This window comes from Rhipicephalus microplus, chromosome X, assembly GCF_043290135.1.
Source record: "Rhipicephalus microplus isolate Deutch F79 chromosome X, USDA_Rmic, whole genome shotgun sequence".
NCBI classification, from domain to species: domain Eukaryota; kingdom Metazoa; phylum Arthropoda; class Arachnida; order Ixodida; family Ixodidae; genus Rhipicephalus; species Rhipicephalus microplus.
In genome coordinates, this window is record NC_134710.1 from 193,590,864 (window position 1) to 193,605,847 (window position 14,984).

Consider the following 14,984-nt stretch of genomic DNA (forward strand, 5'->3'; position numbering starts at 1 on the left):
ACACAGCATGAAATCGTCGTTCTGTATTTCGGTGCATGCCCTGTAAATAGTTGCCGCTGCTCACCGGAATTTGCTGGCTAATTCGGCATACGTAGATGTGGTATACTCGCGGACAACTTTTCTTGGCAATGAAGGGAACGGCGCTAAGTAGTCGTTATGGTCGTTATTCCATGCGTTCTGTATCGCTGTGGAAAGTGATAGCTGCGCGTGATCAGCATTTCAATTCGATACAGACGCTGGTTTACCTTTTGGCGTTCGAGGTACACGTAAAAGGCGTGTCTTTCTGGCGGGTTCAAAAATGACGAAGTGACAACAAATAAATTTAAACAAATTCGGATATCTTCCTGGTTTAAGCGGTGTCCTGTGGTAAAGATTAAATAAAAAAGAATGAAGGTTTCATTTTCCATATCTCACCTAGAAAAAAAGGGCACAATCGAAGGACTACATTCAATAGCGGCAGAATACGCGTGATATAGCTCTGTGGCCTTCGCTGCATTGCCACGAAAAGTTCTTTTCGCTCGCAACAGCGCGTCATGAGAATGGGACTGAGTACGCTTCTATGCTTCTAATGCATCGATCGTGATGCTAATATGCCCAAATTTAGCTTAATTGTCATAAGTTTTCTGAAGCGTGAGCTGTGCTACGTTACTGAGAGTTGTTGCGGCATCAGCCCATACAAAATATTGAAAAACCGCGGAACTCCTAGGTAGTTTTCCCATAGGCTTGCACATGAGTGGGGCAAGGGGGCCGCCCCCCCCCAATCACCTAAGAAGGGGTGCGAAGTCCGACCCATGCATTGACATAATAGAGAAGGGTGACGCTGTGACTCGAGGGGAGATGGTATATACTTGACATAATAGGGAGGGGGCACTACTACGATCCTTCACCCTCCACCCTCTGAAGGGGAACCCTGCGCACGCCCATGACCGTTCTGTACCGGACATCTTCATCGAAATCTTTGATCCAAGAATGTGCTACGTATATACGAAAGGAACAAAGTGTCACTAATGCCTAATGAATCCCGCGCTTTTGATTGATATGTGGAGTTTAACGTCCCAAAACATGCAATATGATTATGAGAGACGCCGTAGTGGAGGGCTCCGGAAGTTTAGACCAACTGGGTTTTTTTTTTAACGTGCACCCAAATTTGAGCACACGGGCCTACAGCATTTTCGCCCCCATCAAAAATGCAGCCGGCACTCGATACCTCGATATGCGGGTCAGCAGCCGAGTATACCTTAATTAGCCACTAGACCACCACGGCGTGGCAGAAACGGCTCAGACTTGTGTGAAATGCAGTAGGCCGGTGGATGTTACCATTTAGTGACAGCTCGTGCATATTCCCGCGCACGCAGAAGGGTTTTCAAAACCAATGATATCGGTTGAACTTCGCTGGTTTCCCTTGTATGCTCCTTAACGCCACCGCCGAGTCACTCCTCCAGAAGTTGCATATAGGCACGGCATGCCAATTGTTTCTGTTTTTTTCCCGCTCCGCCGCGGGGATCATCACTGACTTGCAAGCGCGCTTGCCGGAATTATGCGAGGGGCCGTGTCTCAGCCGACGCAATTAATATCCTGCAACGGCGAAGCTCTCCACTTTCTTATACTTGCGCAATCTGGGTTCCTGGACTAGAGGGTCTACAGGGTAATGAAGCGGCCCATGCCACTGCCCGTGAGCACGTCAGCCGAGCTGCCCTGAGACCAAATTTAAAGACACCTGATCCATGACTGCAGAGATGGAGTTTGTAGACAACATCTATTCGTCGCTACTTCAACACTACAGACTGGACTGACGGGTGTACCCTCCAACCCATCCAAAACTAACCAAAAAGAGAGCGCGATCTTCAGACGCCTGCAAACGAACGCGTAAATACATGAAACGTTAAAGCACCACCTCTAGCGAATGACACATGGCTACATGTGCCCACTCTGCAGCGTATCGGACACCATGGTACACTCGCTCCTGGAATGCCAGTGCCATGCATACCACGACGTGCAACCGGAGCGGGACCAAGCGCCGAGAACAAACGACGGCCACCTAATCAAAACGTGGGAGACCAAGCTTGTCCTCGAGGACCTGGAAGACTGGAGTGACATCTCGCCACCAGGGCCAAGAGGGCAGTCGAAGCCAGAGGGTTTCTAAAGTAGGGAACCCTCCCACCTTAGGGTGATACCGGGCATCACTCGCAACACTCTTTCGAAATAAACGTTTATTTCTCTCTCAACTCCACGTAAGCTATCTCAGCTTTGCCCATGTGTACTAAGGGATGTGAACAGAATAGTGGCTGCGGCACGAAGCGCGCGTAACGGGCCACCGGTGTTGTCAAAGAATTTCCGCTATCCTGCGGCAAGACGTATGTAGGCCAGACGAGAAGGTGCGTGAATGGGCGTGCACGGGAACACGAGCTGTCACTATATAAAAGGTAAGGACGGGGCACATTTGACGGCCCACTGTAATTCACACAAGTGTGAGCCGTATCTGAATAAAATTCAGATTGTGAGGAACCACGGACACCATGCACTATTCCAGAACTGTTAACAACTTGTCAGATAAAAGTACGAGGTTTATTGGGCATGGGTATCACTTTTTTGTTCCTTTCGCAGGTACATAGTTATTTAGTTTGTTCTGTGTCCATTTTTTTCTACTGTTCTATTTGTACAAAATTGGTCGATTTCCTTGTTCATTTTTCGATCTCTCACTGTACTTTATTTATTATAAGAGCTTGAACTCTGAAACTGCTTCCACGAGCGTGGGCCCTTGGGCATTTTCAAGTGGTTTCATAACAGCTTTTCGCCCGAAGGATGCCCAACTTGTTGATAAAAAAGAAAGAACTTGTTTGGACATAATGACTGCTTTGGTTTTTTTAAAAAAATAATGGATGATTTGTTTTCATTTGATTTGCAGGGGTGGGTTATAAGTACAGCTCTGTGTTTTCGTAGTTTATTTTTTCTGAGATTCAGAGGGTGTTTTTTAGAGTTTATTTTTTGGAGGAAATTCATCGTTTGTTGAAGTTTATTCTTCATAAATCTCCAATTCTCTGAAATTTGGTGTTTAATTTTGCATTATAAATTGTTGCAATCTTTTCTTATTGATTGAATGATGGACGCTGCCGTGACGCCACAGGGTTAACATCACGTCGTTCCGACTTTCGTCATTTTCAATTGCTGAGCTCAACTTGCCGAAAAAAATCAGACTACCAGGGTACAAGTGCGAGCATAGTCATTTACGAGCAAGAATGCATAGAACAACCTGATGCTACAGATGAGCCTCCTGTAGCATCGGGCGTTTAACTGCAGGGCTGTATCTTAGGAGTACATACGTAACGTTTACGAAATCACATAGCCAGCACTGCAACCACAATTTACGTTTCACGAACTATATAGGGTAGTTTCAAGACCTGGCGTGGCTCTGTGTTGGAACACTTGATTGCCACGCAAAATTCTGGGGTTTGGTTCCTGCTGCGACCCTGACATTTATTTCTTGCATTCGTCTGGTCAACGCTGCCGATATCAGCTTTTTCTTAACGCTAACACGTTAAAACTCCCCATCTATGTTTCTGCCGTGCCTGGGTACATATACACTGCCCATCACCACATGTATATAGGTGCCACGCCCACACGTCTGGCGGAAACGGTTTGACGACAAACGCGACGGGGTTGTGACATTATTTATGTCATGGCCAGCAAGTCATATTCGTCAAATCATCTTACTCTCCCACAGCGATTTTGCTTTATCCCAACTTAAAATGCTTCGCATTTGCTGAAAACGCCTTTACTAAGGTCGGGCTACGACTGATTTGTCTTCAGCCACAGGGCAAGCTCGAGCCACAAGATTCATTGCGCCCAGCCGATCATCGTTTTTTTTTGTCCTCCATCGCCGGTGCCGCTATGCTCCATGACCCTCAAGCTTCGAAGTATTTCGCGTTTCCAGCGGACGTGGTGGTCTTGCGGAGGCATCGCACTTCTAAGTCGTGCATATCTGCAGAAAAAAAAGCACATTTGAGTATAAATAGGTTTCAACATGCACTTTGTCTCTCGTACACGTTTACCTCACATTTCCAAATCCATGGGATGTGATATATAATCGCAAAACCATCTTTTCCTTACACCATGCAAGCCTCGCCAACAGCGCTCCGACCTACGGCGGTGAGCGCCGCGGTGAAAGAGGCCACGTCTACCTCTGAAATTACACTGCGATTGGGACAGCGGGGGGGGGGGGGGAATCCGCCGGTGCGCAGTCTCGGAGGCCATGTTTCGATGGAGCGACATGGTTGTGTCTGTCAACGCGAAGCGCATCCACGTCGACCTGTGCACGAACGGCGACGCGAACGAGTGGAGCGCAAGCTACAAAATCAGACCACCAATACAACATGGTGATTCGTCGATGGGGAAACCTAAAATCCAAAAGCGTGCCCAAAATTTTTGCCATGTTGTCTTGATCATTAGTAGACTTCTGTGACACAAGGGCGGTCATATATATGGGCTATAAAGGAGATTTATTAAGCAGAAAGGTTGATGCTTGGAAGGCTTGGAAGGCGACGCACCAGCCGCAATTTCCGAGCTCGAGCCGCTGCTGCACACTCGATGCTGCTGCCTCTGGCCGGAGTACTTCCTCTTCTTTACAATGGCCCCACGGAGAAAAAAAGGAGCCATCCTAGTCCTGTGCAGGCGGCGTTGAACCGTGGTACTGCTTGAGCCTCTGGACGTGTACAACCTCGTGATTGCGACGTCGCAAGTCTGATGGTGGCGTAAGAGGCTCAATGAGGTAGTTTACTGGCGATGTTTGTTCGAGAATACGATATGGCCCATCGTACTTTGGCAGAAGTTTGGAAGAGAGCCCAGGTGTGCGATGCGGCACTGACAGCCATACAAGAGCACCCGGAAGAAAAACGGGAGTTGAGGTCTGGGCATCATGAATTGCTTTTTGCCTGTTTTGGTCATCGCAGGTAAAGCGACAAGCTAACTGGCGGCATTCTTCGGCGTGTCTGGCGGCGTCCAAGATCGGTAGGCACTCGGACGCGTCCGGTCGATAGGGCAAAATGGTGTCAATGGTGTGGGAGGGGTGACGGCCGTAGAGGAGGTAAAAAGGGGAGAAGCCTGTTGTCGCTTGCGTTGCCGTATTATAGGCGTTTGTAATGAATGGGAGAACTAAGTCCCAGTTGGAGTGGTCAGGCGTCACATACATAGATAGCATGTCACCGAGAGTACGATTAAAGCGCTCGGTAGCCCCATCGGTTTGAGGGTGGTAAGCGGTACCTGTGCGACGTACAATAGCACACTCAGCGAGCAATTTTTCAATGACCTCGGACAAGAAGGCGCGGCCGCGGTCACTGAGGAGTTCTTGAGGGCCTCCGTGACGCAACTCAAAATGACGCAGTAGGAAAGTGGCAACCTCCTGTGCTGTAGCCGTTTGAAGAGCAGCGGTCTCAGCATAGCGCGTTAGGTGGTCGATAGCAACTATTATCCACCTGTTGCTAGTCGGAGTCAATGGAAGTGGCCCATAAATATCTATTCCAACCCGTTCGAAGTGTCGAGAAGGGCATGGTAAAGGCTGCAGTTCACCGGCGGAGGTGTGTGGTGGAGATTTTCGGCGCTGACATTCGGCACAAGAGCGGACGAAGTTGCGGACGAAGGTATACATACCACGCCAGTAGTAACGATGTCGAAGCGTTTCGTAGGTCTTGAAGACTCCTGCGTGGCCACATTGTGGGTCAGCGTCGAAAGAGGAACAAATCTGCGACCTCAGGGTTCGTGGAATGACGAGCAGCCACTTGCGTCCCTCTGGTGCGTAGTTGCGTCGATAGAGAAGCATGTCACGTATCAAGAAGTGTGGAACTTGGCGCCGAAGCGTTCGCGTCTTTGGGAGTTCAGAAGTGTCGGACAGATGATTGAGGAGAGACGCAGTCCACGGGTCATTGCGTTGTTCGATAGCAATGGTGTCAAAGTCAAGCGATGGCAATGTGGAATCGCAAGTGGAGTCAGCTGTGGCATTCTGGGACAGGGGGGAATGGGAAAGGGCGTCGGCGTCAGCATGCTTCCGTCCTGACCGATAAACCACGCGTATGTCGTAATCTTAAATTTTCAACGCCCAGCGAGCGAGGCGGCCAGATGGGTCTTTTAACGTCGAAAGCCAGCACAGCGCGTGGTGGTCGGTCACGACGTCAAAAGAACGACCATATAGATATGGGCGAAACTTTCCAAAGGCCCACACAATGGCCAAGCACTCCTTTTCTGTGACGCTGTAGTTGCTCTCAGCCTTGGTAAGTGTGCGACTAGCGTATGTCACGACGTATTCCTGATGCTCCGGTTTACGCTGTGCGCGCACAGCACCCAGGCCTACGCCACTGGCGTCGGTGTGGATTTCAGTTGGAGCTTCAGGATCGAAATGGCGTAGAATTGGTGGCGTCGTAAGAAGCCGTCGCAGGGTGTTGAAAGCCTCGTCGCAGGCAGGGGACCACGATAAGAGGTCTTTACAGCTGCTGAGAAGTTGCGTGAGAGGTGATATAACAGACGCGAAGTTTCGGACGAATCGCCGGAAATACGAACACAAGCCGATGAAACTTCGAAGTTCTTTGATGGTGGCAGGTTTAGGAAACGCCGTAACAGCTCGCAATTTCTTGGGATCCGGGAGGATGCCTTCCTTGGAAACAACGTGGCCCAAAATGTTTAGTCGACGCATGGCAAATCGACATTTTTTTAGGTTTAATTGCAAACCGGCGTTAGTTAAACAAGTAAGGACGTGCTGAACGCGACGTAAGTGTGTGTCAAAGTTAGGGGCGAAGACCACGATATCATCGAGGTAACACAAGCATATCTTCCATTTTAGTCCACGCAGGATGTTGTCCATCATTCGTTCGAACGTTGCATGTGCATTGCAAAGTCCGAAGGGCATGACGGTGAATTCATATAAGCCGTCTGGCGTGACAAAAGCGGTTTTGGGGCGATCGGCCTCCGCCATAGGCACCTGCCAGTAGCCTGACCGCAAGTCTAACGAGGAAAAGAACTCGGCACCCTGCAAACTGTCCAAAGCATCGTCAATGCGCGGTAGTGGATAGACATCCTTCAGCGTGATCTTGTTCAATCACCGGAAATCGACACAGAAACGAATAGAACCGTCTTTCTTTTTGACGAGAACTACCGGAGACGCCCAACGGCTCTGTGAAGGTCGAATGACGCCTCTGCGAAGCATGTCGTCTACTTGGTCAGCAATGACGCGGCGTTCTGTAGCGGACACGCGATATGGTCATTGTCGCAGCGGTGAGTGGGACCCAGTGTCGATGTGGTGTTCTACTGCTAAGGCATGGCCGAGAGATGTTTGTTCAACGTCGAAATAATGGCGGTAGCTCTCAAGAATGGTGAGGAGTTGTGAACGCTGCGAAGATGTGAAATCTGCAGCGATGAATGGTTGAAATATGTTTGCCGACGTTGAGTAAGGCGCTGAGACGACAGCCAGTTCACAGACGGAGGTAGAAGGCACCTCATCGAGGACGGATATAATTCTGGAAGAACTGATTGTCTCGACGTGGCCAAGGCACTCGTGACAAAGTAGGGTTAAAGACGATGACTCATGATTATAAATTGGCATTGTGGTTGAGCCTTCTACAAGATCGAGAGCAGCAAAAAGCAGGGGGAGGGCTCTTCGGGCGACGAATATTGGAGATGGTGTGAAGAAGACCGTGCCGTCGGATATGGCGCTGCATGAAACTGGCACGAACGCAAAACAGCATGGAGGGATGTAGGTGTCATCGCTAACGACAAGTTTAGCGGCAAACTGGGTGTCGACGGACGCTTGGTCATCCAGTGAGCAAAATTCAACCTCAACCCTAGCACAGTCGATTACGGCGTTATGACGCGACAAAAAGTCCCACCCCAAAATAATAATATGGGAGCACGATAAAAGAACCACGAACTCTATCGTATACAGAACGTCCTGAATTGTCACGCGGGCTGTACATACTGCGGTCGGTTGAACAGGTTGAGCACTGGCTGTGCAAAGCGATAATCCGGAGAAAGTCGTCGTAACCTTACGAATTGAGCGGCAAAATCCAGCATCTATAACAGAAACAGCTGCACCGGTATCTACAAGAGCGACAGCAGGGATATTTTCGACGAACACATCAATAACATTGGTAGGTGACAAATGAGGACTTGGGCAAACCGAAACTTGCGCAGTTCTTGCCTCAGGAACTGCGTCGTCTAGTTTTCCTCCTCGTTAGGCGCGGGCCGTCGACGCATATGAGAAGGCGAGCGGCGGCGTGAGGAGGGCGAGCGAAGACGTCCCAGCCGAGGGCGGTGGTCATCCTGGTAGCGGGCTGGCATTGGAGTGGAGGAACCATATCGCGCGTTATAGTCAAGCGGGAAGAAAGGCTCACGGCGGTTTTCATTGGTGATATGCGTCCGGCGGCGGCAATACCTTGCGACGTGTCCGGGGTATCGACAAGCGTAACATATCGGGCGATTGTCGAGGGTGCGCCACGGGTTGGCGGTGTTAGTGCTGGTCCAGTGAACTGGAGGTGGCGGATAGCTCGCGCGAGGCTGAAACGGATTGATTGATTGATTTGGGGGTTTAACGTCCCAAAACCACCATATGATTATGAGAGACGCCGTAGTGGAAGGCTCCGGAAATTTCGACCACCTGGGGTTCTTTAACGTGCGCCAAAATCTGAGCACACGGGCCTACAACATTTCCGCCTCCATCGGAAATGCAGCCGCCGCAGCCGGGAATCGAACCCGCGACCTGCGGGTGGCTGAAACGGAGGCGCAGGCGCCTTGCGAGTTGGCATGGCTGCAGCCGCGGCGTAGGTGAGAGGAGCAGCCACAAGATTAGGCTCGCGAGCATCTGGTAAGGCCTCGGTGACCTCTCCTTGAATGACGTCACGTAGAAACGATGGTAAAGTTGTGGTAGCTTCTGGTGTAAAAGGCACCAAGGAAAGCTGTCGTGCAACTTCTTCGCGGACAAATGCTTTTATTTCGGCTATTAGTGACGCTTGGTCATCACCACTGATCACACTAGACAGCGATGCCAAATCGTGCGCTGGAAGACGTCTTGTCAGAGCTCGCTGCTTCCGCAATTCATCGTAGCTTTGGCAGAGGCTAATTACGTCGTTAACAGTGGTCGGGATTTTCGCCAAGAGCATTTGAAAAGCGTCGTCGTCAATCCCTTTGAGGATGTGCTTACATTTTTCAGCTTCCGTCATTTCGGCGTTCACGCGTCTGCACAAATCGACGACGTCTTCTATGTAACTTGTGAAGGTTTCACCCGTTTCTTGTGCGCGTGTGCGTAAACGTTGCTCGGCACGAAGTTTTTGGATGGCAGGTCGATTGAAGACTGATACAATCGACGTTTTAAATTGCGGCCACGTTCGAACGTCTGCCTCGTGGTTTCTAAGCCAAAGGCTGGCTACACCCGCGAGGTAGAACGACACGCGTGTCAACTTGTCCGCGTACGTCTATCTGTTTAAAGCGCTCACCCGTTCGAAAGTCGAGAGCCAATCTTCAACGTCGTTGTCATCTGTTCCACTGAAGATTGGAGGCTCCCGCTGAGGAACACTGCCTGGACAGGTGGCCGGAAGAGATGGAAGCGTCTGCTGATCGGCGTCCGGCATAGCAGAAGGTAGCCGACGAGAACGGAGTTCCAGGATGGTAGCGGGAAGGTGTAAGGGACGGTACCCGGCACGGCTCCACCAATTATAAAGGAGATTTATTAAGCAGAAAGGTTGATGCTTGGAAGGCTTAGAAGGCGATGCACCAGCCGCCATTTCCGAGCTCGAGCCGCTGCTGCACACTCGATGCTGCTGCCTCTGCGCCGGAGTACTTCCTCTTCTTTACAGGGCAAATGGTTTTCGTGCTCTACCAAAGAGACCCCTTGCAAAAAAGACGGCAACACTGGGCGGCGGCGTCCATGGTAAAGGAAGAAACGACCACAAAAAGCGTGCGTCCGCTGGGCTTCGTTCTTGTCTACTGCGCCGTCGTTATGACAGGGGCGTCCCACGTGATTGTTTTCCCCATGTCCGGGTGGGAAAGTGATCTTTCTTGCCTTCCGCCTCCAAACGAAGACAGGCTAGTTGAGTTTTACAGAAGCAAGTCGACGACAGAGCGCTCCTGAAACCGCAGCTACAACTTCAGCGTGGAATCGCGTGGGACGCCGATGCCATAACAAAGACGGAATACTAGACTAGAACGGAGCCCGGCGGACGCTCTCTTTTTGTTGTCGTCGCCACATGGCCGACGACAACAAGACGGCGGCCATGTTGTCGTCGCCAACATGGCCGCCGCCGCCCAGTGTTGCCGTTGTTTTTGGAAGGGGTTCATTAGTAGAGCATTGGACGCGTTCTTGGATGGTGGCAGGTTCGTTGCCTGCCATCGGCAAGTTGTGCTTTCTTCCACTGCAAATTCTTCACATTTACGTCATTTCACTAAAAATAACATCTGCTATATACTTTCTTTGTCTTGATTCTCGGTTAGTTCTAATCAATGCAGTGTCTGACAAAGAAAAGACGAATCCTTAACAGAATTCTCTGAAGCGTCTTCTTCAGTAGACATTCTTCCACATAACCAGAAGAGCAGTAAGAAGTGTTCCGGCTTCTCTACATGTATATATTAGCTCAAACATGAGATGCATGACTGATTTTGTGCGCGCAAGGCAACAGCCTGAAGCTGACTAGCTGGTAGCTAGACTATGGGTTTGGAACGAGCATCCGATGAGGTTGTATGTGCGGTTGTGGTAGTATCTTTATTTCTCTCAGAACCTAAAACTGTCATAATATTTAGAAAGTGAGAGCAGTAACAAGACATGCACGTGCAGTATGCGGGACTTACAATGTTTATAACACAATGTGCTTCTGGTCGTTTATTCATAAACTTTGCGTTCCTTATCTCTTTGGCATGAAAACACAATTCTGTATGGCAAATTTTTTTATTTATCAGTAGTGGTGGTATTGATATGTAAGCCTTGAAACAAATATGTGTTTTCCGAAAAAACGCTGCAGCAGTGTTGGTGGAAGAAAAAATGCAACACGATTCGCCAACCAACGTTCCTTTCGTATTTGCATTCATACGGAAAAAAGCATTCTTAATGAGCGTCTTGCGAGTTGACGTTCTGGCTGTCACGCCGGAGACGTAGTCTGGTGCTAATGATTGGAGCCTTGGTGTTGTCCAGGTACTAGAGCAGCAGCAGCCAGAGCTCGTTGGTGGCAGCGCCGGTGATGCACCCGGGTTGTGTCCAGGCCTGGAAAGAAGTCGGGTGCCATTCCGATGGGATTGAGGTAATGGCCCGTTGGCCAGGTCGAGAGCATGGTGTTAGATACAAACACTTTAGCTGAAGACCCTCAAGAGCCACGATCGATGCCCCGCCGCGGTGGTCTAGTGGCTAAACACTCGGCTGCTGACCCGCAGGTCGCGGGTTCAAATCCCGGCTGCGGCGGCTGCATTTCCGATGGAGGCGGAAATGTTGTAGGCCCGTGTGCTCAGATTTGGGTGCACGTTAAAGAACCCCAGGTGGTCGAAATTTCCGGAGCCCTCCACTACGGCGTCTCTCATAATCATATAGTGGTTTTGGGACGTTAAACCCCACATATCAATCATCAATCAGCCACGATCGACCAAATAAAGTAACAGCGACGTGCGTCTGTCAGACCGTTACCGGCAATGCCTATCGGCGAGTAGACGCAACTTGAAGCCAGAAACAAAGCCGGGGTAGACTGCCACTGCACCTGCGCGCTCTCTTCTTACGGCCTTCGCATCGAGTGTAGTACATGCCTCTCGCGCTGCTTTGAGGGGGGCGCTGCGATTCTGACCTTCCTCCGCCACTGTGTGTAGCGTGCGCAATGCCAGCACATGAGTTAGGGGCGCGCTTCTTCATTCACCGTGCGTTGAAAAACAAGTTGCTTAATTGTTGAAGACGCACAAATGGTTTATGGCATTGCTCATACCCGTTGATGTTGGGCTTGGACATATATACCTCTGAAGAGTGCACTATGCTGGTAGTGCCACAAGCCCCGAAGTGCGCAGATGATTGTAGCCTTTTGTGACAGAAAGCGCCATATCACACACCCCTTACAAGTTCATTAGGATACGCTGGATGCGTTCTTCCGTCAAATTTTCTTTGATGCGAAAGAAACACGGCCCCTTTCTCTCCTTTCTGTGCCTCGGTTGCAATTTCCTTAACACGTGCGTGGTGCTTGCTTTCGCGATAATATTGGGAGGCACCTTTTTCTCTTCTTTCAGCAATAGCTGCACCTTCTCGCATTTTGAACGACGGTGCGATGCTTGGGAGCGCAATCATCCTATCATAGTCTGGTATCGACAACACTTACTGCTTCCTGTTCAGTGATAGCGACTCGTGAACTTTGCAACATCCAGATATGTTTCGTTGGTTTTCACTTTTCGCTTCTTTGATATTTGACGTAGGGTCGAAGCTCGTGAAGCAGGATCTTTGTGAGGCTTCTATGCACTTGAAATTAAATAGGAAGAATGGTCCTCGAAAATAATATAGGCGCAGACTCAAGAATAAGTTTTCTGATGCGGAACGCAAGCACATAGACTTCCTCGCGCAAGTGTCTGCTGCGTACGACTGTCGATGCAGACTTGTCGTTGATGATGAGGCTTTCTCTCGCAATATTCTTTTGTCACTTGGCGACAGCTCAGTATTCTTTTGGAATTGGTGAGAAGAAACACCGGGTGATTTCGCCGAACGGGGCTTGCAATACGGAACCATGGCGATCGAGCGGCCGTGACGGAACACAGCAATGCACCTTCACGCAACTAATATATATTCATGTGCGTAATGCGCGTACTGAAGGTTGTGCGGCTGCCTTCTCAACTCGAGAAATCACTGTAGACTGAACACTGACAAAGGACCGAATGAAATACAGCCGTGGTGGGTGAATCCCTGAATTAAGCAAGTCACACTAGATAGAAAGAGAAAATGACAACAACCTGCTTGTGGCACTAGACCACATTATAATTAATACAGACTTTTTAGGGGAAAATCTGCTTATATATACTTGCCGAAAAGTTGTAACGTTGTCAGTTTCTATTTCATCTTCTTCTACGAACTCGAAGGATAGCGCAAAAGTGATTTGCAGTTTTGCGCAAATCAGGGAGTACCAGGTGATATGGGATGGACATCATTTTAGGGCAGGGAAAGTAGCAGCAACATGAAATTTTACAAGCGATTGAGAGAAATGCGGAAGGAGCGTTGGGCTAGGAAGGTTTTCAACTACTTGTACATGAGGAATGTCGATACAAAATGGAGGAAGCAAAACATAAAATTGACGGGTAAATACTTCGAAAAAAGCAGTGAGCCAAACCAAAAGAACTATCCAGTAGAAGAAGGTAGAGGAGATTGACATGTGGAGAATTGGCATGAATAAGAAGTCCGCACTTGAGATCTATCAAACTCTTAAGCAGGAGATTGCCAAGGAAAGAATGTATGATAACACTCGGGGTAGTTCTCTACTGTTTGAGGCCAGGGCGGGAGTATTGCGAACCAAGACTTATCGGGCCAATTACGAAGGGGTAGACACGGTATGCGCATGTGTGGAGAGGAGGAGGAAACGGCCGAACACCTGATAATGTTCTGTAAAGGGCTCGGCGCAGAGTTTTAGGGGCGAAGCTCCTTAGGGCGTGGGCTGTGCGTCCCCTGTAGCCTGTATGTAGCCACCTCTAGTTTAGTTCTTGCAGTGTTCACTAGATGGCGGTACCGTCCCCTGTATGTAGCCACCTCTAGTTTAGTTCTTGCAGTGTTCACTAGATGGCGGTACCGTCTCCTGTATGTAGCCACCTCTCGTTTAGTTCTTGTAGTGTTTACTAGATGGTGGTACTTGTAGCTGATGATGAAAAGATGCAAGATGTTATAAACTAGAAAGCGGTACTTGTAGTTGATGAAAGACGCGAGATCTTATAAAATAGGAATGATGTCACATATGGCGCGTGTCATTGGTTGAAGGCAATCGTTCGATTTAGTGCGGCGACGTACGCTAGGGGGAGCGATGTAATAAAATCGAGTGGGCAAAATGTACAGAGGATTCATGGTTTACCAGGTTTACCTCCGGAGCTTCGCCCACTCATCATCATTCACTTCGTGGATATGGCGGAATTTTTTTCAAAGCACTGGGGTTCAGGGACAGGGAGGGCAAAAGGAGGTTATCTGATTGGCGGCTAAAATCAAGGCGCGAGTGAAAATTATATCCTTCACTGCAAAGTACCAATCCTCAACATCACAATGTAAAAGAAAAAAAAAAGATAAATCTGATTTTTGGTTCAATAAGTATTAAGCCTAGGTGGTACAGCCATATCAGTCCATCCAATTCATCCATCTACGGACGTATGCGCGTCTATGTTACTTTATCTGGTCGATCGCGTTCCATAACAAAGCCAAGAATTATCCTCACCTAAAATGTTTGTATCTTACACCGTGGTCCAGACTAGAACGGGAATTCCAAGATGAGGTGCGCCAGTTCCGCTCGGGTAATGCAGTGGCTGCAGGTGCCAATATCCGTGCTGCACTGGTCTTGATCTCTGCGAAAACACTGCACAAGCAAGGGTGTGAGGAGAGCTAGTTCCGCGTTTGCCTGCCAAACATACATCTCGTATTGGTTGTCTGACTGTAGCTGGTGATCACTCGTTCTCGCCGCCATCCGGTCTACACGGAAGTGCCTCACGTTGACAGTCGGAACCACGTTGCTTCATTGAAACCATCACTTTATCGAAACCCACTCACCCGTGCCATCGGCGCGCGAATCTGCGGCGTGGCGATAGGGTGTTTCAGTGTGATGGAACAGCCGTAAGCCCTCCTTCGTGCGCGCGCTCAACGCCGCGTGACCTTAAATGCCTCCCCCCCCCCCCCCTCCTGAAATGCAGTTGTGGTGGGGAAGTTGTACACGAGTCTACAACGAACACGTAGCTGTGAGAAATTTTCGAAACGGCACCGTGATCGCGGAGTAATACGCGTTTAACGGGTTGATCACTCCTTTCGCCCTTTC